The following is a 25,900-nucleotide window of genomic DNA, read 5'->3' on the forward strand; positions in this document are numbered from 1 at the left end:
ACCCCTTTGGGATCTGGACCAGCAAGCGGCAGGTCAAGGTGACCTTGAAGGTTGATCCCAGTGGAGCCATCATCCACCCTCCCTCCAGCTTCGCTATCGGGGGAAGTCGAGGCTTCTTGGTCTACGCTGGGCAGCCCAGAGTTTGCCGCACCTGTGGCAAATCTGGTCACATGGCAGCCAACTGCAGCACGGTTGTTTGCAAGAACTGCAAGGAGGAAGGCCATCAGACCAAGGACTGTAAGCAGACTAAGTGTTGCAACTTGTGCGGTGCGGCAGGCCATCTCTACAAGACCTGCCCCAAACGTTGCCTCAGCTATGCTCAGGCGGCAAGGTCCAAGGAAAGGCCGGGAGAAGTTTCGACGAAGGCGTCCGCTGTTCGAAAGGAGACCAGCAACCTTCTCCGCAGCGAGGAACTTCAACCTGAGAAGGAAGGGGAGGCAGCTGAAACCAACGACCCAGCACCTATCCAGCGCCCGGAAACCCCTCCTCCACAGACAGAATCAATGGAGGAGGAGGCAGCAGATGGACAAACAGGTCAGTGGCAAGTGGTCCAGAGGAAAACCACAAAGAAAAAACTTCCCAAAGCCACCACCCAAACCAGTGGCAAGAGGAGGCTCTCTTCTGAATCAGACTGCAACAACTCCTCTTCACTGGACGGGGAAATGCTGGAGCGACAGCCCCTTCAAAAGAGGCGGCAGAACTCCGAGATGGATGATAGAGCATCCCAGCCCCCGGGCACTGGAAGCTGTGATGGGCCCGGCGTGCCCCAACATCAATGCACCACACGGAACGACGTGGCCAACGCATCTCAGCTCCGGTACACCGGGAGCAAAGACACGTCTGGCGCACCTGAGCTCCTGGAGACCGGGAGCTGTGATGTTTTCGAGGAGGAACAGATGGAAGCAGCTGAGGACAACCCAATCCTCTCTGCCTACAAGACCCCCACCCGATGTCACCCGAGCGGCACAAACCCTGCATGAAAAATCAGGAGGGGTTTCTGAGCCCAACCAACGTGAAACTGCTTGCGCATACGATGGGTATGCAGGAACATCCAGAAGGGGAAGGACTGGGACTAGCGAGGACAAATGGTATGGGAAGCAACAACTAATTTTTAGTAAAAAATGGGTGTAAGAATTGCTTCCATTAATGTGCGTAGCATTAAATCTACTACGCGATGTGTTTCAACCTTGGATTACCTTGCCAAGGTCAAAGCTGACCTACTGTTTCTGCAGGAGTGTGGAATACCACACCTCAGCACCTACAGGCAGTGGTCGCGATGGTGGTCCCACGGGCCATCGATCTGGTCGGGGCGTAATGACTGCCGTTCCTCCGGCCCGGGTATTCTGCTGCGGGGAGGTAACTTCACCATCTCCGAAGTTAAGGAGGTGGTGGGCGGCCGCCTCCTCGTAGCAGACGTGATGTACAACAACGCTCCGCTCCGGTTGATCAACGTGTACGCCCCGGTACAACGCAGCGAGCGGCAGACCGTCTTCCAGCAGCTCCCACTGCTGCTGGCGACGTCCAGGCCGGTCATCCTAGGCGGTGACTTCAACTGCATCATCGATGCGGCTGGACGATCCGGCAGTGACGACAGCAAACTGGACGCTACGTCCAGATTCCTAATAGAAACAGTTAAAGATGCCAAAATGCACGACGTCTTCAGCAAACCTGCAGAGATGCTTCCAGGGAACCTGGAGAGGCTAAGTGAATGGGAAAGAACATGGCAGATGGAATATAATGTGAATAAGTGTGAATAAGTGCAGTTGGCTGCCATGTGACCAGATTTGCCACAGGTGCGGCAAACTCTGGGCTGCCCAGCGTAGACCAAGAAGCCTCGATACCGGAAACCCCACCACTTCCACTTTGTTGGAATAAACAGAAAGACAGAGTATTTCTTAAATGGTGAGAGGTTGGGAAGTGTTGATGTCCAAAGGGACCTGGGTGTCCTTGTTCATGAGACACTAAAAGCTCTTGTGCAGGTGCAGCAATCAATTAGGAAGGCAAATGGTATGTTGGCCTTCACACGAGGGGTCTTGAGTACGGGAGTAAAGATGTCTTGTTGCAATTGTATCGAGCCTTGGTGAAACCACGCTGGAGTATTGTGTATAGTTTGGTCTCCTCATCTAAGGAAGGATATACTTGCCATAGAGGGAGTGAAACAGAGGGTCACCAGACTAATCCCTGGGATGGTGGGACTGAAACTGGGCCTGTATTCCTTAAAGTTTCGAAGAATGAGAGGTGATCTCATTGAAACTGATAAAATTCTTACACGGTGTGACAGTGTGGATGTAGATAGGATGTTTGCCCTGGTTGGTGAGTCTAAAATCAGGGGACCAAGTCTCAGAATAAGGAGTAGGCCATTTAAAACTGAGATAGGGTTGAATTTCTACACTCAGACGGTGGTGAATCATTGGAATTCTCTACCCCAGAGAGCTGTGGCAGTTCAATCATTGAGCATGTTCAAGACAGAAATTGTTAGAAATCTTGATACTCATGACATCAAGGGATATGGGGATAGCACGGGAAAGGGGCAGATAGAGGTAGATGATCAGCCATGATCATCAGGCTCGACGGGCTGAATGGCCTACTCCTATGTTCCTCTGTTCCTAAGAGAGTTGGCGCCAGCGCGCAGCCCTGCTTTACCCCACTGCTGATCTTGAAAGTGTCTGATGTTGCTCCATTGTAACTGATGGAACTGTGCATGTTCTCGTGGAAAGAAGAGATGATGCCCAAGAGTTCAGGAGGGCAGCCGAGTTTCCATCGCAGTTTGAAGATTCAGTCTCTGCTGACAAGATCAAAGGCCTTGGTGATGTCATTCAAAATATGTGTGGCTCTGTGACGCAATGGATAGTGTGTTGGACTTCTAAATAATGATAAAGAAGGCATTCAAAGGTTGTGGATTCAAATCCCACCAGCGTCAGATTTTGGACCAGAGACAGAAGAGCACAACGGAAAAGAGAGTTAACAAGTGTGTCAAAAGCACCGACTCAGAGACAGAGCGAGAGAGAGAGGAGCACAGCAGGAGCGGAGCAGGGGGAAAAAAATCAAGGAGTGACATCACAATGGAGAGTGAGAGCAGGGAAACAGAGAGCCGCTGGGGTGAGTTTACAGGATTTGGTTCTTGCTTCGGTGCAGTGGAAGGAGCTGTTTGGTGAGGATCTGGTAAGCTGTGACATCACAGGCAAGCAGGTAGTTGATTGGTTTGGAAAAAGCTGCATGTTTGATGAGTATCTGGTAAGTGATTAAGGTCCATTTTAGTCCAAATGTTTAAAATAGTAAACAAACTAGTAGTAAGCTTAATACAATATACAGTAAAATAAACAATTGAACAAAATAATTAAGTAGTTAATTGAAACACGTTAAGGATGACAGGACAGGTGATGTGTCACAGCTGCAGCATGTGGGAGCTCCTGGATGCCAGTGTGATCCAGAGCAAACACATCTGCAGCAAGTGTAGTATCTGTTCTTATCAGTGCTTATTTGATTGAGAAGAGACCATGATCATTGCCTTTTGATCCTGGGGGAACTTTGAGTAAAATGGCTATAACCAATTTTCGAGTTTCGGGCCAGCGAGTGCGCAACACTGTTCGGGTGGTCGTGAAGGACAAGGAAGGAGATGCACCGGTCGATCGCACCTTCTTCATCAAGAAAATTCTCATCGATTGCTGCGGATTTCAAGCGACGGACGTCTTCTGCCTGCAGGATTTCCCCAGCAGTGGATACTTCGACGTGACGTTCCGGAACGTGGCGGGATGCATCAAGTTTCTGAAGGCGTTCAAGGAGAAAGGGGACCGGGCGCCACTGTCGATACTCACAGCGGAGCCGCTCTTCACGCTTCCGTCACAACGGGACCGGGTGGTGACGATTCACCTCTACAACCCCCATGTTCCGGTGGTGGATGTACTCACCTTTCTCGCCAGGTACGTCGAGGTGGCCGGCAGCATCACTGATGTCAAGGACCCCTTTGGGATCTGGACCAGCAAGCGGCAGGTCAAGGTGACCTTGAAGGTTGATCCCAGTGGAGCCATCATCCACCCTCCCTCCAGCTTCGCTATCGGGGGAAGTCGAGGCTTCTTGGTCTACGCTGGGCAGCCCAGAGTTTGCCGCACCTGTGGCAAATCTGGTCACATGGCAGCCAACTGCAGCACGGTTGTTTGCAAGAACTGCAAGGAGGAAGGCCATCAGACCAAGGACTGTAAGCAGACTAAGATTTGCAACTTGTGCGGTGCGGCAGGCCATCTCTACAAGACCTGCCCCAAACGTTGCCTCAGCTATGCTCAGGCGGCAAGGTCCAAGGAAAGGCCGGGAGAAGTTTCGACGAAGGCGTCCGCTGTTCGAAAGGAGAAACGCAACCTTCTCCGCAGCGAGGAACTTCAACCTGAGAAGGAAGGGGAGGCAGCTGAAACCAACGACCCAGCACCTATCCAGCGCCCGGAAACCCCTCCTCCACAGACAGAATCAATGGAGGAGGAGGCAGCAGATGGACAAACAGGTCAGTGGCAAGTGGTCCAGAGGAAAACCACAAAGAAAAAACATCCCAAAGCCACCACCCAAACCAGTGGCAAGAGGAGGCTCTCTTCTGAATCAGACTGCAACAACTCCTCTTCACTGGACGGGGAAATGCTGGAGCGACAGCCCCTTCAAAAGAGGCGGCAGAATTCCGAGATGGATGATGGAGCATCCCAGCCCCCGAGCACTGGAAGCTGTGATGGGCCCGGCGTGCCCCAACATCAATGCACCACACGTAACGACGTGGCCAACGCATCTCAGCTCCGGGACACCGGGAGCAAAGACACGTCTGGCGCACCTGAGCTCCTGGAGACCGGGAGCTGTGATGTTTTCGAGGAGGAACAGATGGAAGCAGCTGAGGACAACCCAATCCTCTCTGCCTACAAGACCCCCACCCGATGTCACCCGAGCGCCACAAACCCTGCATGAAAAATCAGGAGGGGTTTCTGAGCCCAACCAACGTGAAACTGCTTGCGCATACGATGGGTATGCAGGAACTTCCAGAAGGGGAAGGACTGGGACTAGCGAGGACAAATGGTATGGGAAGCAACAACTAATTTTAGTACAAAATGGGTGTAAGAATTGCTTCCATTAATGTGCGTAGCATTAAATCTACTACGCGATGTGTTTCAACCTTGGATTACCTTGCCAAGGTCAAAGCTGACCTACTGTTTCTGCAGGAGTGTGGAATACCACACCTCAGCACCTACAGGCAGTGGTCGCGATGGTGGTCCCACGGGCCATCGATCTGGTCGGGGGGTAATGACTGCCGTTCCTCCGGCCCTGGTATTCTGCTGCGGGGAGTTAACTTCACCATCTCCGAAGTTAAGGAGGTGGTGGGCGGCCGCCTCCTCGTAGCAGACGTGATGTACAACAACGCTCTGCTCCGGTTGATCAACGTGTACGCCCCGGTACAACGCAGCGAGCGGCTGACCGTCTTCCAGCAGCTCCCACTGCTGCTGGCGACGTCCAGGCCGGTCATCCTAGACGGTGACTTCAACTGCATCATCGATGCGGCTGGACGATCCGGCAGTGACGACAGCAAACTGGACGCTACGTCCAGATTCCTAATAGAAACAGTTAAAGATGCCAAACTGCACGACGTCTTCAGCAAACCTGCAGACGGAGCGCAGCGCAGATACACATGGTCAAGATCGGACGGGTCTGCCCGTTCCAGGATTGACTTCCTGTTTGTGCCCCGTGCTGTCACGGTCGGATCCACCGACGTCAAGCCAGTGTTCTTCTCCGACCACTGCCTCTTACTGGCCGACTGTCACTTACAGGACGACCAGCGGGTTGGCAGAGGGATGTGGAAGCTCAATGCGACACTGCTGACCCCAGAGAACGTTGAGGAACTCAAAAGGGATTACAATGGTTGGAGGACCGTGAAACCCCTCTTTGAGTCTCCAGTTCACTGGTGGGAAGCGATTAAGGAGAACATCAAGAGGTTCTTCATCCACAAAGGTGTTCAGAAGGCGAGAGGGAGACAGAGGGAAGTGTCCCGACTCCAGAAAATTATGCAAAATCTACTCCGGTTGCAGTCAATGGGGGTCGAGGTCAAGGAGGACCTCCAAGAGGTGAAGAGCCAGCAGGCCTCGTTCTTTGCCAAGGAGGCCTCCAAGATCATCTTCCGGTCCAGAGTCCGCTCCATCGAGCAGGATGAGACGTGCTCGCGGTACTTCTTCCAAAAGGTACACAGAGAGAGCTCTGTTATCAGCAGCCTGAAGGAAGAAGATGGCTCGCTAACGTCTTCGCAGTCCGACATACTAAGGATCAGCAAATCCTTTTATGCTGGGCTGTATGACGCGAAGCCCACAGACAGCAGAGCCTCCCAGTCCTTCCTGTCATCTATCACAGAGGTCTTAGATGACAGCAGGAGGGAGAGACTGGAGAAGCCGCTAACTCTGGACGAGCTGACAAAGGCCGTCCAGCCTTTCGAGACGAGTAAAACTCCCGGGAGCGACGGCTTACCGGTCAAGTTGTACTCGGCCCTGTGGGACTGGGTCGGCCCGGACCTGCTGGAAGTATACGAGAGTATGCTCCTGGCCGGCAGCATGTCAGAATCCATGAGAAAAGGCATCATCACCCTCATTTGCAAGCAGAAGGGGGAGAGGGCAGAAATCAGAAATTGGCGGCCCATCTCACTGCTTAATGTTGATTACAAGATTCTGTCCAAAGTCATAGCCAGTCGAGTCAATTCTGCTCTGGAGTTGGTGATTCACCCCGATCAGACCTGTACTGCACCCGGCAGGAAGATCTCTGATAGTCTCGCGCTCCTCAAGCATACGATCGCCGACGTACGGGACAGGAGGGTGGACACCTGCCTCATCAGCCTGGACCAGGAGAAGGCTTTTGACAGGATATCGCACACCTACATGATGGACGTGCTTTCCAAAATGGGGTTTGGGGAGGGAATCTGCAATTGGATCCAACTGCTCTACACAGACATCAGTAGCGCAGTCTCAATCAACGGGTGGGAATCTGAAAGTTTCCCGATCAAATCTGGAGTCAGACAGGGCTGCCCTCTGTCCCCGGTCTTGTTTGTTTGCTGTATTGAACCCTTTGCTGAGTATATTAGGAAGGATGCGAGCAGAAGAGGGGTGACAATCCCATTCAGCGGAGGCACTCAGGTCAAAACCTCCCTGTACATGGATGACGTCGCCGTTTTCTGCTCGGATCCGCTGTCCGTGCGCAGACTGATGAGTATCTGCGACCAGTTCGAACTGGCCTCGGGAGCCAAAGTTAACCACGGCAAGAGCGAGGCCATGTTCTTTGGCAACTGGGCTGACTGATCCTTTGTCCCCTTCACAGTCAGCTCAGACTACCTGAAGGTGCTGGGGATATGGTTCGGAAGGGCCGGGGCGTGCACCAAAACATGGGAGGAGCGAGCAGCCAAGGTACAACAAAAGTTGGGCATGTGGGGGCAGCGATCTCTCTCCATTGTGGGTAAGAACCTGGTCATCGGGTGCGAGGCGCTCACGTTGCTGCTCTACGTGGCGCAGGTCTGGCCCATACCCCACTCCTGCGCTGTGGCAGTCACCCGAGCCATTTTCCGCTTCATCTGGGGATCTAAAATGGACCGGGCCCGGAGGGACACGATGTTCAAATCTCTGGACAAGGGCGGGAAAAATGTACCCAACGTGGCCCTCATCCTGATGACCACCTTCGTGTGCGGCTGCATCAAGCTGTGTGTAGATCCCCAGTACGCAAACTCCAAGTGTCACTACGTGCTGAGGTTCTATCTGTCCCCGGTGTTGCGAAGGATGGGCCCGGTCACATTGCCGCGGAACGCTCCATGCAGTTGGGCGGTGCCGTGCCACCTATCCTTCGTGGAGCAGTTTCTGCGGGAAAACACCTTTGACCACCGGTCCATCAGGCAGTGGTCTGCACGGAATGTCCTCAAGGCCCTACGGGAGAAGGAAACGGTGGATCATGTCGGATGGTTCCCCGAGCAGACCGTCAAAGTCATTTGGCGGAATGCCTCATCACCAGAACTTTCAAACAAGCACCAAGACGTAGCTTGGCTGGTGGTGAGAAGGGCCGTCCCCGTCAGATCCTTCACGCACACCCGAAGTCTCGCCCCCTCCGCACAGTGCCCCCGCGTTGGCTGTGGTGGGGAAGAGACGGTCGCCCACCTCCTCCTGGAATGTGCCTTTGCAAAGCAGGTGTGGAAAGAGATGCAGTGGTTTTTGTCAAGGTTCATCCCAAGCAGCTCTGTAACACAGGAGTCTGTGCTCGACGGGCTGTTCCCAGGGACGCACACCGAGACAAACATCAACTGCTGCTGGAGGACTATCAATTCGGTGAAAGACGCCCTTTGGTCTGCCCGAAACCTGCTGGTCTTCCAGTGCAAAGAGTTGTCCACCACCGAATGTTGCAGACTGGCACATTCCAAGGTCCAGGACTACGTGCTGAGGGACCCACTAAAGCTTGGGGCAGCCGCAGCAAAGGCTCAATGGGGAAAGACCACAGTGCAAGGTTCCCCCACCAAGCTGGACTGAGGGGCTGGATCCATGGGAAACCCCTCGAACAGTATCGTTAATATTCTCAATTGCTGTAAATGCAAAACTGTAATTGACATGACAATTGTGAAACGGAAGGGTTGGGAAGAAACTCATGACAGTATTGAAGGAAACTGATCTCCCTTGAAATGTTTGTATTTTTTGATGCTGTTTTAAACTGTTTGGCAATGTAATTGTTACAGGTTTTTATGAATAAAGTATATTTTGGAAATAAAAAAAAAAGTTTGCGGCTCAAAGAGTGATAAAAAAGGAATGCAGTGGTAGTAGGGGACAGTATAGTCAGGTGGATTGACTCTGTTCTCTGCAGCAAAGAGCAAGAGTCCAGACGGCTGTATTGCCTGCCGGTGCCAGGATTCAGGACGTCTGCTCAGGGCTGGAGAGAAACATCCAATGGGAGGGGGAGGATCCAGTCGTCGTGGTCCATGTCGGTACCAATGACATAGGCAGGACAAGGTTAGAGGTTCTGCAAAGTCAGTATGAGGAACTAGGCAGCAAATTAAGTAGCAGAACCTCAAAGTTAATAATCTCTGGATTATTACCTGAGCCATGTGCAAATTGGCATAGGACAAATAAGATTAGAGAAATTAATGCGTGGCTCAAAGACTGGTGTGGTAGTAGTGGATTCTGGTTCGTGGGACATTGGCACCAGTACTGGGGAAAGTGGTGGCTGTACCGTTGGGACGCTCTACACCTGAACCGTGCTGGTGCCGGTGTTCTAGCGAGCCACATAACGAGGGAAGTAGAGACAGTTTTAAACTGAATAGTGGGGGCAAGGGATCAAATTTGGGAAGATATGGTGAATCAAGGAGGAGAGACAAGGCAAGAGAGAAAGGTATAAATATGGGAAATGATAAACAGACTGTGACAGGAAGGGACAGAGCAGACAAATCTAAGAGTAAATCAACAGATAAGGCTAGAGGTTACAAAAATAATAAAAGGACAAAACTAAATGCTCTGTATCTGAATGCATGGAGCATTCGAAACAAAACAGATGAACTGAGAGCACAAATAGAATAAATAAGTGCGATCCGATAGTCATTACAGAGATCTGGCTGCAGGGCGTCATCGATTGGGATGTGAATATTGGAGGTTCCATGGCATTTTGGAAGGACAGGAAGCTTGGAAAAGGTGGTGGGGTAACTCTGTTAATTAATGATGGTATTAGCGTAATAGAGAGGGATGACCTAAGTTCAGGAGATCACGATGTCGAAGCAGTTTGAGTTGAGATGAGAAATAATACAGGCAAGAAGTCACTTGTGGGAGTGGTGTACAGGCCACCTAACATTAACCACACTGCAGGATGGGGTATAAAAAAAGAAATAATGGCAGCTTGTCAGAAAGGTACAGCAATAATTATGGTGGATTTTGATATCCATATAGACTGGAAAATTCTGATGGGCAGAGGTAGCCTAGATGAGGAGTCCACAGAATGTTTTTGGGATAATTTCTTGGAAAAATATGTTCTGGAGCCAACCTGAGAGCAGGTTATACTAGACCTGGCATTGTGCAATGAGATAGGATTAATTAATGACCTCAGAGTTAAGGTGCCCCTAGGTAATAGCGATCATAATATGATTGAATTTTACATTCAGTTTGAGGGAGAGAAGAGTGGGTCCCAGACTAGTATTTAAACTTAAATAAGGGCAATTATCAGGGCATGAAAGCAGAGCTAGCTAAAGTGAACTGGCAAATTAGGTTAAGGGATAGGTCAATAGAGATGCAGTGGCAGACATTTAAGGAAAATTTCAGAATACACAGAATAGATACATTTCAACGAGAAAGAAAAATTCCAAAGGTGGGACTCACCATCCATGTTTAATGAAAACAGTTAAAGATACTATCAAACTTAAAGAAAAAGCCTATAATTGTGCAAAGGTGGGATGCAGGTCAGAAGATTGGACAGAATATAAAAAACAGCAAAGAATGACTAAAAGATTGATAAGGAAGGTAATATTAGAATACGAGAGAAAGCGAGCAAGAAATATAAAGACAACTAGTAAGAGTTTGGATAGATATTTTAAAAAGAAAAGAGTTAACAAAGTGAGTGTTGGTCCTATGGAAAGTGTGTCTGGGGAATTAATAATGGATAATTAAGAGATGGCAGAAGAATTGAACAGATACTTTGGATTGGTCTTCACTATTGAGGATACAAATAACATCCCAGTATTAGCTGTAAGTCAGGAAATGGAAGGGAGGAGGAACTCAAGAAAATTACAATCACCAGGGAAGTGGTACTAAACAAATTGTTGGAGCTGCGGGCTGACAAGTCGCCAGGTCCTGAAGTGGCTGGTGAGATAGTTGATGCGCTGGTTTTAATTTTCCAAAATTCCCTCGCTTCGGGAAGGTTCTGTTAGATTGGAAAGTAGCGAATGTAATTCATTTATTCAAAAAGGGAGGGAGACAGAAAGCAGGAAACGACAGGCCGGTTAGCTTAACATCTGTCTTAGGGAAAATGTTAGGAGCGATTACTGAAGATGTTATAGCACGGCATTTAGAAAACATTAAGGTAACCAGGCAGAGTCAACATGGTTTTGTGAAAGGGAAATCATGTTTAACCAATTTATTGGAGTTCTTTGAGGGAGTTACATGTGCTGTGGATAAAGGGGAACCGGTGGATGTATTGTACTTCGATTTCTAGAAGGAGAAGGTGACATATCAAAGGTTATTGCAGAAAATAAAAGCTCATGGTGTCAGGGGTAACATATTGGCATGGATAGAAGATTGGCTAGCGAACAGGAAACAGAGAGTCAGCATAAATGGGTCATTTTCTGGTTGGCAAGAAGTAACGAGTGGTCCACAGGGATCTGTGCTGGGGCCTCAACCTTCCACAATTCTCGAAATGACTTTGATGAAGCGACCAAAAGTATGGTTGCTAAATTTGCTGATGACAAAGATAGGTCGGAAAGTAGGTTGTGAAGAGGACATAAGGGGGCTACAAAGGGATATAGATAGGTTAGTGACTGGGCAAAGACCTGGCAAATGGAGTATAATGTGGGAAAGTGGGAAATTGTCCACTTTGGCAGGAAGAATAAAAAAGCATATTATCTAAATGGTGAGAGATTGCAGAGATCTGAGATGCAGAGGGATCTGGGTGTCCTAGTCCACGAATCGCAAAAGGTTAGTCTGCAGATACAGCACGTAATTAGGAAAGCTAATAGAATGTTATCATTTATCGCCAGGGGAATTAAATACAATAGTAGGGAGGTTATGCTTCAGATATATAGGGCATTGGTGAGACCTCTTCTGCAATACTGAGTACAGTACTGGTCTCCTTATTTATGGAAGGATGTAAATACATTGGAGGTAGTACAGAGAAGGTTTACTAGACTAATACATGGAATGGGTGGGCTGTCTTACGAGGAAAGATTGGACAGGCTAGGTTCGTATCCACTAGAGTTTAGAAGAGAAAGAGGCGACATGATTGAAACATACAAGATCCTGAGGGGTTTTGACAGGGTGGATGTGGAAAGGATGTTTCCCCTTGTGGGAGAATCTGGAGCTAGGGGTCACTGTTTAAAAATAAGGGGTCACCCATTTAAGACAGAGATGAGGAGCAATTTTCCCCCTCAGAGGGTCGTGAGTCTTTGGAATTTTCTTCCTCAAAAGGCAGTGGAAGCAGAGTCTTTGAATATTTTTAAGGGAGAGATGGATAGATTCTTTATCTGCAAGGGGGTGAAATGTTATCGGAGGTAGATGGAAATGTGGAGTAATCAGTTCAGCCATGAGCTTATTGAATGGTGAAGCAGGCTCGAAGGGACGAGTGGCCCACTCCTGCTCCTAATTCGTATGTTCATATGTAAAGACAATGTAGAGTGGTCTGTACTGTTCACAGTACTTCTCCTGTAACTGCCGAAGTGAGACAATCATGTCGACTGTCGATCTACCAGCTCTGAAGCTGCACTGAGACTCAGGATAGATGTGTGATGCCAGGGTCTGCAATCTGGTCAGAGCAATGCTAGCAAAGACCTTCCCCACAATACTTAGCAAGGAGATGCCTCGCTAATTGCTGCAGTCACTGCGATTCCCCTTATTGTTGTACAAGGTGACAATGTTTGCATCACGCATGTTTTGAGGTGCAGATCTTTCCTTCCAACAGAGACACAGAAGTTTATGGAGATGCTGCAGTAGAGCCGCTTTTCCACTTTTGATGATTCCAGGTGGAATACCATCATTTCCCGGGGCTTTACCACTGGCAAGATGGTCAATGGCTTTGTTGAGCTCCACTATGGTGGGGTCACTGTCCAGCTCCTCCATGACAGGGAAGTCTGGAATGGCACTGAGAGCCACTTCAATGACAATATTCTCCGTTATGTCGAGTTTAAGGTAATGCTCCACTCACCTTTCCATCTGCTTGTTAACAGATGATTCCACTTTGACACCGCACTGAGACCTTGAGCATTGTTGTCTGAAAGAGCCTGATCGAGGATGTTGAGGAACTCCTGGGTCCTTTCTGGATCAGTGGTTCGTCAAGTGTTGATCTGAGGACGACGTTCTTCTTGGATGGATGAAGCTTCCTTGGCTGAAGCATGACCTTGTTACACACCAGGGAGTGCTCAGTGTCACAGTCAGCGCTGTGATAGCTGTGAGTGATGAGGACACTGCTGAGGGTGGTATGTCTGGTGATGATAAGGTCTAGCTGGTGCCAGTGGTGTGATCTCAGATGTCTCCAGGACACCCTGTGGCACAGCTTGACCTGGAAGTAGCTGTTCATCACACAGAATCCATGGTGACAGAATAGCTCCAGCAACCTCTGTCCATTTTCATTCATCTTGCCAATCCCCTGGTGCTCTATGCTTGTTGGCCAAGCTGCAGTCAGGACCCAAGCTTGCGTTGAAGTCTCCTAGAAGGTACAGTCCCTCAGTGCTGGGAATCCTACTGATGGCAGTATCAAGTGTCACATAGAATTGATCCTTGACATCTGGGGTGGAGGTGAGTGTCGGGACATAGATGCACATGAGATTAACTGGGCCCACGCTTGTTGACAAGTGAAGAGTAAGAAGTCTCTCTGAGCCTACTGTGGCTGGTTCACTCATCTCAAGTGGCGTGTCTTTTACTGTGAAAACCACTCCATGCTCACGAGTTGACTCTTGGGCTTTCCCCTGCCAGAAGAAGGTGTAGTGTTTCTCTTTGAGGGATCTACTTTGAACGAGTCTAGTTTCTTGCAGAACAGCAATGTCCACATTGAGCCTTGTGAGTTCTTTGTCCATCACAGCTGTCTTGTGTGTGTCATCAACCTGCAGAAGGGTGTCAGTAAGGCCAGGACACATGGCCCTCACATTCCAGCTTGCGATGCGAAGGACTGGTGTCTTCTTTGTTGAGCTTGTTTTTCTTGGTGCATTGATTATCGATCCGCCTGTTGAGAGATGACTCTCTAAGCTCCAAGCACCCATTGAAGCAAGCAGGTTGTGGCAGGACAGCACCTAACTGACTGGGAGCTACCCAGCTTGGAGTGGGTGGTAGCTATCCAATGAGATGCGATGATCTCTTCAACTGTCAGAAGTAACCCCTGGCGCTCATACTCTGCACCAATTGAGTGAGAGCTTATAATCGGTAACCGTTTCTTCCCGTGTTGTGCTAATGTTTAAGCACAAATAGTGTCCTCTACACGGCACATTAGTACTGAACACAAAATGGCTCCTTTGGTCATGTGTTAATTATAAAATGGCTTTCTTGACCTTGTTAGTTATTACAATGGATACATGATAAAAATGGTCAAATTAAACTAAGATCGAACTACCCAAGCTTACCTGCATCCTCCAGTCCTCTGGCAACATTCCCATATTTAAGGAGGATTGAAAGATTGTGGTTCGAGTCTCTGATATTTCCACCCTTACTTCCCTCAGCAACCCAGGATGCAGCCCATTCAAACTGGGTGACTTTTCTACTGTGAGAGCTGCCAACCTTGTAATTGTCTCCTCTTTATCTATTTTCATCCTGTCCAATTTCTTCACTTCCTTCTCCTTTACTGTGACATTTGCAGCATCCGCTTATTTTGTGATACTTAATCAGTGCCTCAGCCACACCCTCTGCCTCCACAGGATCTCCTAATTGACCCACCCTTTCATTGACTGTCCATATGTTGGTAAAAGATTTCAGTGTTCCCAGTTATGTGACCTGCTAATCTTTTCTCATACATTCTCTTGCTGATCTCATTTCCTTTTTCAGCTCTCCTCTGTATTTTCTTTATTCTGCTTGTTTCTCCTGCATATAAATCCTCACATGATTTCGATATTAATGATTTTTGAACTATTTTGTTGAAGGATTGAGTTTTGTAAATTTTTCCCTCGCTCCCCTCATGGTCAGGCAGAAAGTTTAACTGCGGTGTTTTCAAACAGCAAAAGCTTTATTTGAAAAGCCTTTGTGACAGGATTCCGGGTTTTAATCCAGTCACAAATCTGGTTCTGATGTCTTGTGGCTCCAGCTGTCACATGACCTGTCAGAGGATGACCTCATAATTGACCCAGTCATGGAGCTGTGGGTTGATGTTTAAATTGTTGCAAAATAATTTTCCAGAAGGACAATCAAAATGAATCGATATATAAAAGGTAGATTTTGTGAATTTGTGCTCCCAGTGGAAATCCCTGCAGAGTCTGCTGGTTTTCATATCCCCAATTCCCCACAGGAAGCTCTGTGTCGGAATCTGTATTCATTATATCAATATTATACAGAATCATTTCATGGGAGACCCCAGTGTGAATTGTAAACAGGTGGGTCAGTTTTAACTTTCAAATTAACACAGAAGCAAAATACTGCAGATGCTGGAAATCTGAAATAAAAACAGAAAATGCTGGAAATACTCAGCAGGTCTGGCAGCATCTGTGGAGAGCGAAACAGAGTTAACGTTTGTGGTCTGTGACCTTTCATCAGAACTGGGCTGAAATTGTCTGAGGGCCAAGTGGCCTCTTTCTGTGCCTTCACTTTCTATGAGTCTAAGATTCTATGAGATTCTGGAATCAATTTCAGGGTCGATGACATTGCACTCTATAAGGATAGGAAGATGGAGATTATTAAGTACAGTGCAAGAATATAGATGCTTTTACATTATTTTAATCAAAAGTGATTTAAATTTTGTGCTCACGAATCCTATCTTTTGATCACAATGACACTGATAACAATGGAAAAAGCAAGACGTGCATTTCACGACCACAGGACATTGCAAAGCCTTTCATAGCCAATTAAGGACTTTCCAAGTGTAGTCACTGTAGTCATGCAGGAAACATGGTGGCCAATGTGCGCACAGCAAGCTCCCAGAAACAACAACGTGATAAAAACGAGATAATCTGTTTTTAGGTGATGTTGATTCAGGGTTAAACAATGACCAGCATCCCAGAAATAATTCCCCTTCTATTCTCTGAAATAGTGCCATGGTACCTTTAACATCCACCTGAGAGGGCAGAGGGATCCTCAGTTTTCTGTTTCACTTGAGAAACAGCATTTCTGATAGTGCAGCACTGCCTTAGTACTGTACTGGAATGTCAGCGATTTTTAAAGGGCTGTTAGTCCTACTGGAAAATATTTAAAGGAAGATTAAATGAAATAAAATAAATACATTGTTTTTGCCTCTCTCCCATCCCCCCAATAACAGTTAAATTAATTATTTGCCCTTCCCTCCCAAAACCTACCTTTACCATCTGACCTTCCACCCAAAACTGCACAAACTGTAAACTGTAACCCTTCCAACCATCCCCGACACCCATGACATTAATTTGACTCCGCCCCCCCACCCCCACACTGATAATCTTACCTTCTCCCCCCTCCCCACCAGTGTTGCACCTCATTTGCCCGGATGGGGCTCCGAAGGCACGGCAGTGCCGGCCAGTGGGCTGAAGATCGCAGCGGAACATCAGGAAGTGATGGGATAATAATTAATGCAGGTTTGTGGTCCCGTTGCCGAGTGGTGGAGGTCCCCCACAAGGCCTCGCCGTCGCCGGCAATATCGAGCCAGGCCCTGCCGGCGTTGAGGTCCGTGGCGGGTCTCATCCGGGGCCATCTTCAGGCGGCCCCCACCCCACCCCCACCACAGATCTCGACGTCGAGGGCTCTACAGAATCCAGCCCATTGTTTCTGTCAAACTCAACTCCACAAGGATTTGCCTGTTAATTGTAGAAAAATTAAAGCTCTATAACCTTTTGATAAAAGGGGGTTCAAATCCATTTCCAAACAAATGATAGTTCTCATTGTATCTGGAACATATTTTCTTACATACAAACATACCAATTAGGAGCAGGAGTAGACCACTCGGCCCCTCGAGCCTGCTCCACCATTCAATAAGATCATGGCTGATCTGATTGCAACCTCAACTCCACATTCCCACCTGCCCCCGATAACTTTTCACCCCCTTGTTTATCAAGAATCTATCAACCTCTATCTTAAAATATTTCAGAATTTCTGTCGTCCAGCAACTCTCACTTTATTTCCTGGATTTCGCCTAAAAAATGTATTTCCACACTTTGGATATCCTGTACTTCATTAATGTTTTTCTCTCTCGGGATTTCCCTTTAATTATATTCAGTGCTGGTATTTTACTGCCACACACTGACTGAAAGTGTCCCATCTTTCTGCAGGAAAAACACTCAGCTTCTTTGGCGAGGCAGTTTTCCCACTTGTGTCTCTCTCGGCCACACCTACTGCAATTGGTTGCAGCTACAACTAGATGCTCTTCCCGTCTTTCTTGTCTTTTACCACTAATTTTTCCTTTTGCTTTCTTAACAAATTCAATTGAGTCTGCAACTCTCGAGATCAGACTCTCCCTGTCCCCTCGGACAACGGATTGGTTAAACTTTCTAACCTCTGTTTGTCTGCTCAATTGATACTCTTTCGTTAATGTGAGATGAGCCCTGGACTGTAGATGATCTGAAAGGGTGTTGTCTAATACCCCGAACACAATCCTGTCTCCATTCAGCTCTTCTCTTAAGTTGCGGTATTCACAATCCTCCGTGAGATTGTACAAGTCATTGATAAATGAATGAATACTCTCCCCTTTCTGTTTTGTACGCTTATTAAATTCAAAGTGATTCCTGACAATGCAGCAGCCAGCCGACGTCATCAGAGTGCTCCAAGCTGCGCACATGCACAAACTCTCTCCTGCGCTCTGAGATGCTGCGCATGCTCAGCCTACGTCTTCCAGGACGAAGTGGCGCATGCGCGGGAAAACTCTCTACCCCCTCTCAGCCACTCACTCCAGGCCGCTCACAAGCCCGCTCCTCGCTACCCCGCTGCCCCGCCCTCCGGCCGCTTGCTACCCCCCCACCCCGGCACTGCCCTCTCTCCGTCCACTCACGCCCCGCTTCCCCCCCACGTCCCTCCAGACACTAGCTCGAAGCCATGCTGCTTCCCTCCTCTCGGCCTCTCGCTCCAACATTCGATCATTCTTCACCGCACCACCCGATAAAGCAAGGCGAGCCTCGAGGGGAGATGGGGCAATGTTGGAGCGAGTGGCCGAGAGGAGGGAAGCGGCAGAGCCCATGGCCTGGAGTGTGAGCGGCCATAAAGCAGGATGGGGGTGGTGGTGGGGGAAGCGGGGAGTGAGCAGTCAGAGAGTGGGATGGGGGGAAGCGGGGAATGATCGTCCGGAGAATGGGATGGCACTGTTTAGAGGGGATTTGAGGAAAAAATGTTTCACCTCGAGGGTGGTTGGAATCTGGAACACATTGCCTGAAGGAGTGGTGGAGGCAGGAACCCTCACAACATTTAAGAAGTATCTAGATGAGCACTCAAAACGCCACAGAATACAAGGCTACGGCCACGTGCTGGAAAATGGAATTAGAATAGATAGGTACTTGATGGCCGGCACGGACATGATGGCCGAAGGGCCTGTTTCTGTGCTGTATAACTCTATGACTCCATGAAACCTCACTGAATTACAGAAGGTGTGCAGCACTGTCAGAGGTGCTGTCCTTCTAATGAGACTTCAAATAGCGCAACGTTCTCCGAGTATCAACCAAAACATGTCCATTGTGTAGAAATGTGCCATATTTGCTTATGAAACGACAGTCACTGCTCCTAAAATAATTCACTTTAGGTGAATTAAGGTGACTTGGTACTATATAACTGGCGAATGCGCAAGAGGTAGCGGGGGACTGTTGGGGTGGGACGGAGGCGGTGATGGCAACCTTTGAGGGAATTTTTGGGTCGAAGTTGTTTTCTGTGATAAATTGAGTAGCTCCATCTTTAATCCTGGCAGCTGCCTGAATGTCACAGACAGTGACGTTTCAGTGGAAGAGGCTGCATTTGCGCATGTGCTAGTACAGCGTCACCTGGTGGTTGCGTTGTCAGCAAATGCAGCGTTTTTACTTTGGCTCCACGATGACATTTTTTTCCTCAATTAAAATAGGTCTTGAGTGCCTTAATAACTTCTTCACATGTAGCCTTCTGTTCTTCATGAGGATGTTGCCTGCACACTCCCTCCATTGCAGACAATAGCGTACTGACCTGCTCCATGTCTGGCTTCTGCACGAGACCCGATGCAGTACGATACCTTGCAAACCTCTGGAACCATCTCGGCCACTCCTCGGCTTGGTTCAGTCCAGTGACCTTTTCAAAGGTGCAGGCAAAGATTTCTCCATCTTCGCTTTGGTTTACTGTGGCCCCCATATAATATTCTGATATCTGTCAAGGCTCAGTACAGAATTTATAAGAATCTGACGGTTAAAATAACCTGAGATTACTCTGCACATCTTGCATTGAAGGTTTCATCGACAACTCTCCATGAGGTGCTGTACAGATTATATTACATCACTTCCTGTGATGATGCACATAGTCTATTTATATAATCTGCCCAGTAACAACCCAATGTCCACTCTTATACTATTGTACAGATGTGAGAAAATCTGAGGATGGGAATGGAACGTCTGAATGAAGATTTCATGATGCTGATGATGTAAATGAGGCTGATCTGTTTCCCATTCCACAATCCCTCTTTATTTCTGTGCATGTTTCTCGATGCTGTTTCAACCAAATTGAAAAAGAATCACAAATCCTCCTCTGGAGCCTCAGATGTCCATTAAGAAAAGGCATGGTGGCCAAGTGGTAAGACATCAGTCTTGTAAACTGAAGATTACGGGTTCAATCCCCGTACGTGCTTTTTGATTAGTTACTCACTTTAAATGTGATGTTTCCAGAAAAGATGTCTGTTGCATTTGTGTCGGCCATCTGGAAATCAGTGTCATGTTACACTTTATCCTGGACACTGGGAAGAACATGAGGAGTAGCCACATGGTCCCTTGAGCTTTCTCTGCCATTGATAGAGTGAAAATATCTGAGGTCCAAGCACTGAACCTTATTACTGTGCATTTGCTTGATATTTAACAGAGCTATTCTATTAATCCCACATCCCGCACTCCTGTCCTTTCCCCCATTGCCCTGTTATATTTTCCATGTCAGGTATTTATCCAATTCCATTTAGAGTTAACATTGAATCTGCTTCCACTGACCTTTCAGGATTGCACTCCAGACCAGAACAACACACTGCTGAAAAAACAATCTCCTCATCACAACTCTAATTCTTTTGTCAATTACTTTAAATGTGTTTCCTCTGGTTACTGACCCTTCTGTCAGTGGCAACACTTTCTCCTTCTTCACTCTATCAAAACTCTTCAGGATTTGCATTTCCTGCTGCCTTTGCTGATATAACAAGGCTGAGCACACATCACCAAAAGGAATATGATTGGCTCTGAATCACATTTATCTTCCCTGTCAATCTGATGTGGACCTTGTATTTTCCCGGAACCAAACAACCTGAGCAACAAGTGTGGATTCCAGTGATTCCCACCGCTCTGAGAGAGAGAGGATGTGATAATGAGCCATATAGAAGAAAGGAGTGAGATAGAGAGTAAAATAGCCATGGTCTGTTTCTACTAACGCCCGGCCCCCTACTTAAAATGGCATCATTTTCTCCTGCCTCTCCACATTCTAATCCATTGATTAATGCAATCCTTTCATCTGGAACATAGAACATAGAACAGTACAGCACAGTACAGGCCCGTCGTCCCACGATGTTGTGCCGAACCTTTAACCTACTCTAAGATCAAACTACCTACATACCCTTCATTCTACTATCATCCATGTACCTATCCAAGAGTCGCTTAAATGTCCCTAATGTATCTGCTTCTACTACCACCGCTGGCAGTGCATTCCACGCACCCACCACTCTCTGTGTAAAGAACCTACCTCTGACATCTCCCCGAAACCTTCCTCCGTCACCTTAAAATTATGCCCCCAGGTCATAGCCCTTTCTGCCCTGGAAAAAAGTCTCTGGCTATCCACTCTATCTATGCCTCTCATCATCTTGTGCCCCTCTATCAAGTCACCTCTCATCCTTCTTCGTTCCAATGAGAAAAGCCCTAGCACCATCAACCTTTCTTCGTAAAACATACCCTCCAGTCCAGGCAGCATCCTGGTAAATCTCCTCTGCACCCTCTCTAAAGCTTCCACATCCTTCCTATAATGAGGCGACCAGAACTGAACACAATATTCCAAGTGTGGTCTCAACAGGGCTTTATAGAGCTGCAGCATAACCTCGCGGCTCTTAAACTCAATCCCCCTGTTAATGAAAGCCAACACACCATACGCCTTCTTAACAACCCTATCAACTTGGGTGGCAACTTTGAGCGATCTATGGACATGGACCCCAAGATCCCTCTGTTCCTCCACACTACCAAGCATCCTGTCTTTAAGCCTGTATTCTGCATTCAAATTCGACCTTCCAAAATGAATCACTTCACACTTTTCCAGGTTGAACTCCATCTGTCCCTTTAATTCCTGTTTCCTAATCCATTGATGTTTCACAATGTACTGAACTGTCCCAATCCTTTGAAATAACTCAGTCTATAGAATTTTCCAATCCACTGATATTTTCCAGTCCATTGACTTTCCCAATCCATTAATGGTTCCTGACCATTGACATTCCCAATCCAATTATATTGCCTGTGATTTCAAAGCAACTGTGGAATACAAATAGTATCAGTATTATCAGATACATCGAGACGAGGTGCAATAGCCAAGTGGACAGATGTCAGGTTTATAAAGAAAAAAGCACTGGCTCGATATTTGTCCAGTCTATCACTGGATCTGAACTCTCAACCTACTGTTTTTCTGTGGGTCTGCTGACTTGTATATGTGAAGAACCATTGGATGTTTCTCAATCCTCTGACTTTTCTCATTCTTGTGCCATATTTGTTCCTTTGGGTTCACCAGTGAAGAAAATTATTCCCTATTACATTTGGTGAAGACTTTAATAACCTCACATCCTTGTGTCTCACCATCTCAGGTCAAACTCCCTACAGAAACTTTAAACATTTAACTATTCTGCTGGAAACATTTTCAAGGGCGCAGCCATTCCTTCATTACGCTTCCTTCTTTGACATGTGATTGACAAATATGTGTGTAATGGAGAGAGAGAGAGTGAAAAAAAAGAGAGAGAGTGCAATAGAAAGTTCGAGGACCAGCTAAAGACAGATAGAGAGAGAGAGGCAGAGAGAGGTGAAGCGATAGACAGAGAGAGAGAGAGAGAGAGAGAGAGAGAAGGAGAGAGAGTCATTGAGTCATGGAGTCACTACAGTACAGGAAGTCATTTTGCCCATCAAGCCCATGTAAATCAATCCATTCAGTCCCATTCCCCCGCTCTATCCCCATCGCCCTGTAAGTTATCTAAACCTGTCATATTTATTATAATCTTGTACATGTCTATCAAATCTCCCCTCAATCTCCTTTGCTGCAAGGAGAACAACCCCAGCTTCTCCAACCTAACCTTACAGCTAAAATCCCTCATGTCTGGAACCATTCTGTTAAATCTCCTCCACCCTCTCAAGGACACTCACATCCCTCCAAATGTGTGTTGACCAGAACTGGATGCAATTCTCTGGTTGTGGCCCAACTAGAAATTTATACAGGTTCAGCATAACTTCCCTACTTTTGTACTCAGTACCTCTATTTATGAAGCCCAAGATCCCATATGCTTTGCTAACTACTTTCTCAATGTGTCCTGCCACCTTCAAAGAACTATGCATATGAATCCCCAGGTTTTTATTCCTAAAAATATGCTTTCTTCATATAAATCTGTAAAAAATGCATTATACAACAGTTCAAAACAGCACCAAGTTGACATTCCAAAAAGTGCAAAGGAAATCAGTTTTCTTCAATACAGGAGTGAGTTGCCTCACAACCCTTCCACTCCATTTTACCTGACATGGACATTTTACAGCAAACCCATATCTGGTGTATACAGCACAAGGGTTTCCAATGGGTCCAGCTACCCAGTTCACTATGGCGGGGGGACCTTCCACAGTGGTCTTTCCCCATTGAGCCTTTGCAGTGGCTACCCCAAGCTTTAGTGCGTCCCTCAGCACGTAGTCCTGGACCTTGGAATGTGCCAGTCTGCAAAACTCGGTCGTGGACAACTCTTTGCGCTGCAAGACCAGCAGGTTTCGGGCAGACCAAAGAGTGTCTATCACCAAATTGATGGTCCTCCAGCAGCAGTTAATGTTTATCTCGGTGTGCATCCCTGGGAACTGCCAGGAGAGCACAGACTCCTGTGTTGCAGAGCTGCTTAGGATGAACCTCGACAAAAACCACTGCATCTCTTTCCACACCTGCTTTGCAAAGACACATTCCAGAAGGAGGTGGGCAACTGCCTCTTCCCCACCGCAGCCACCTCGAGGGCCGCGTGTGGAGGGGGTGAGACTTCGGGCATGCAGGAAGGATCTGACAGGAAGGGCTCTTCTTAGCACCAGCCAAGCTACATCTTGGTGCTTGTTTGAAAGTTATGGTGATGAGGCATTCTGCCAAATGACCTTGGCAGTCTGCTCGGGGAACCATCCGACCGGTTCCACCATCTCCTTTTCCCGTAGGGCCTTGAGGACATTCCGTGCAGACCACTGCCTGATGGATTGGTGTCAAAGCTGTTTTCCCGCAGAAACATTCCCACGAAGGATAGCTGGTATGGCACAGTCCAACTGGATGAAGCGATCCGCGGCAATGTGACCAGGCCCATCCTTCGGAACACCGGGGACAGATAAAACCTCAGCACATAGTGACACTTGGTGTTTGTGTACTGAGGCTCTGCACACAGCTTGGTGCAGCTGCACACGAAGGTGGTCATCAGGATGAGGGCGACGTTGGGTACATTTTTCCCGCCCTTGTCCAGAGGTTTCAACATCGTGTCCCTCCCGCCCTGGCCCATTTTAGATCTCCAGATAAAGCGGAAAATGGCTCGGGTGACTGCCACAGTGCAGGAGTGGGGTATGGGCCAGACCTGCGCCACGTACAGCAACAACGAGAGTGCCTCGCACCTGATGACCATTTTCTTACCCACAATGGAGAGAGATCGGTGCTCGCACACACTCAGTTTATTGTGCACCCTGGCCACTCGCTCCTTCCAGGTTTTGGAGCAGGCCCCGGCCCTTCCGAACCGTATCCCCAGCACCTTCAGGTAGTCTGACCTGATGGTGAAGGGGACAAAGGATCGGTCGGCCCGGTTCCCAAAGAACATGGCCTCACTCTTGCCATAGTTGACTTTGGTTCGAACTGGTCGCAGATGCTCATCTGTCTGCGAGGGGATGGTGGATCCGAGCAGAAGACAGCAACATTGTCCATGTACAGGGAGGCTTTTACCTCAGTGCGTCCACTGACTGGGATTGTCACCCCTCTTATGCCTGCATCCTTCCTAATGGACTCTGCTAAAGGTTCGATACAGCAATCAGACAAGACAGGGGAGAGAGGACAGCCCTATCTGACTCCAGATTGGATCAGGAAACTTTATGATTCCCACCCATTGATTGAGACTGCACTACTGATGTTTGTGTACAGCAGTTTGAACCAATTGCAGATTCCCTCCCTAAACCCCATTTTGGAGAGCACGTCCATCATGAATGTGTGCAATATCCTGTCAAAAATCTTCTCCTGGTCCAAGCTGATGAGGCAGATGTCCATATCCCTGAGTAGTGTGAGACTATCAGAGAGCTTCCTGCTGAGTACAGTGCAGGCCTGGTCAGGGTGAATCACCAACTCCAGAGCAGACTTGACTCGACTGGCGATGACTTTGGACAGAATCTTGTCATCTACATTAAGCAGTGAGATGGGCCGCCAATTTCTGATTTCCGCCCTCACCCCCTTCCGCTTGTAGATGAGGGTGATGACGCCTTTCCTCATGGATTCTGACATGCTGCCGGCCAGGAGCATACTCTCGTATACTTCCAGCAGGTCCGGGCCGACCCAGTCCCACAGGGCCGAGTACAACTCGACCGGTAAGCCGTCGCTTCCGGGAGATGTACTCGTCTCGATGGACGTGATGGCCTTTGTCAGCTCGTCCAGAGTTAGCGGCTTGTCCAGTCTCTCCCTCCTGCTGTCATCCAAGACCTCTGTGATTGATGACAGGAAGAACTGGGAAGCCGTGCTGTCTGTGGGCTTCGCGTCTCACAGCCCAGCATTAAAGGATTTGCTGATCCTTAATATTTTTTTAGAGATGCAGCACTCAAACAGGCCCTTCGGCCCACCGAGTCTGTGCCGACCATCAACCACCCATTTATACTAATCCCATATTCCTACCATATCCTCACCTGTTCCTATATTTCCCTACCACCGACCGAGACTCGGGGCAATTTATAATGGCCAATTTATCTACTAACCTGCAAGTCTTTTGGCAGGAAACCGAAGCACCCGGAGAAAACCCACGCAGACACAGGGAGAACTTGCAAACTCCACACAGGCAGTCTCCAGAATTGAACCCGGGTCACTGGAGCTGCGAAGCTGTGGTGCTAACCACTGCGCCACTGTGTTGGATTGCAAAGACGTTACTGAGCCATCCTGTTCCTTCAAGCTGCTGATAACAGAGCTCTCTCTGTGTACATTTTGGAAGAAGAAACGTGAGCACGTCTCATCCTGCTCAATGGAGAGGACTCTGGACCGGAAGATGATCTTGGAGGCCTCCGTGGCAAAGAGCGAGGCCTGCTGGTTCTTCACCTCTTGGAAGTCCTCCTTGACCTCGACTGCAGCCAGAGCAGATTTTGCATTCATTTCTGGAGTCGGGACATTTCTCTCTGTCTCTCTCTCGCCCTCTGATCACCTTTGAAGAGAAAGAACCTTTATCTTAACAACCTTAATAAAAGTGCGTCCCTCAGCATGTAGTCCTGGACCTTGGAATGTGCCAGTCTGCAAAACTCGGTCGTGGACAACATTTTGCGCTGCAAGACCAGCAAATTTCGTGCAGACCAAAGAGTGTCTATCACCAAATTGATGGTCCTCCAGCAGCAGGGAAATGGACCGGGTCCGGAGGGACACGATGTTCAAATCTCTGGACAAGGGCGGGAAAAATGTACCCAACGTGGCCCTCATCCTGATGACCGCCTTCGTGTGCAGCTGCATCAAGCTGTGTG

The sequence above is a fragment of the Heterodontus francisci genome, unplaced genomic scaffold (genome assembly GCF_036365525.1).
Source record: "Heterodontus francisci isolate sHetFra1 unplaced genomic scaffold, sHetFra1.hap1 HAP1_SCAFFOLD_43, whole genome shotgun sequence".
In the NCBI taxonomy this organism is placed as follows: Eukaryota; Metazoa; Chordata; class Chondrichthyes; order Heterodontiformes; family Heterodontidae; genus Heterodontus; species Heterodontus francisci.